This window comes from Octopus bimaculoides, chromosome 11, assembly GCF_001194135.2.
Source record: "Octopus bimaculoides isolate UCB-OBI-ISO-001 chromosome 11, ASM119413v2, whole genome shotgun sequence".
In the NCBI taxonomy this organism is placed as follows: domain Eukaryota; kingdom Metazoa; phylum Mollusca; class Cephalopoda; order Octopoda; family Octopodidae; genus Octopus; species Octopus bimaculoides.
Window position 1 is genome coordinate 71,781,027 of NC_068991.1, and position 737 is coordinate 71,781,763.

Sequence of the window (737 nt, forward strand, 5' to 3'; positions counted from 1 at the left end):
ATTCAGAGGCCCTTGAAACGAAAATTAATGAATTTTGGAGGTTACTTAAACATTTTGCCATTGTACTTATCAAACAGATTGGTGTTCGAAAGTAAGCAGCAATTGTAATTCAAAGATGTTTAATTACTGAATCAAGATTTTTTGATGTTTTTACTAAAGTCCAGGAATCACTTTAGCTGTGAATTCGCACCCAAACACGACTTGATAGAATCTCACGAAACATTTAAAGAACTAACTGCAATTCTCAACTCGTCATTAGAATTGGTAAGATTATGAAGCAAGGAAACATAATAAGTAATTCAATTAACCACGTAGAAGATACATACTGGATTCAAATTTTGGCACAAGGCCAGCAATTTCGGGGGCGGGATTAAGTCGATTACATCGACCCCAGTGTTCGACTGGTACTTGTTTATCGACTCCTAAAGGATGAAAGAAAAGTCGACCCAGGCGAGATTTGAACTCAGAAAGTAAAGACGGACGAAATGTAGCAAAGCATATTGTCCGACATGCTACCGATACTGCCAGCTCACTGCCTTACGTGGAAGACATGTATTAGCCATCAAAAACGCACAAAGATTGTTAACTTGACTAAACATTTATTATTTGATGTCAGTGACCAGTGTCAGTCCATTCTGTAGCGTGTCTTCGGACCAAATAGCCCGTGGGAAAATAACTCATTTCTCCGTCCCCGCCTCTGAAGCCATGAAAGCAGGGTCATGAGCGCTGCACTTCCT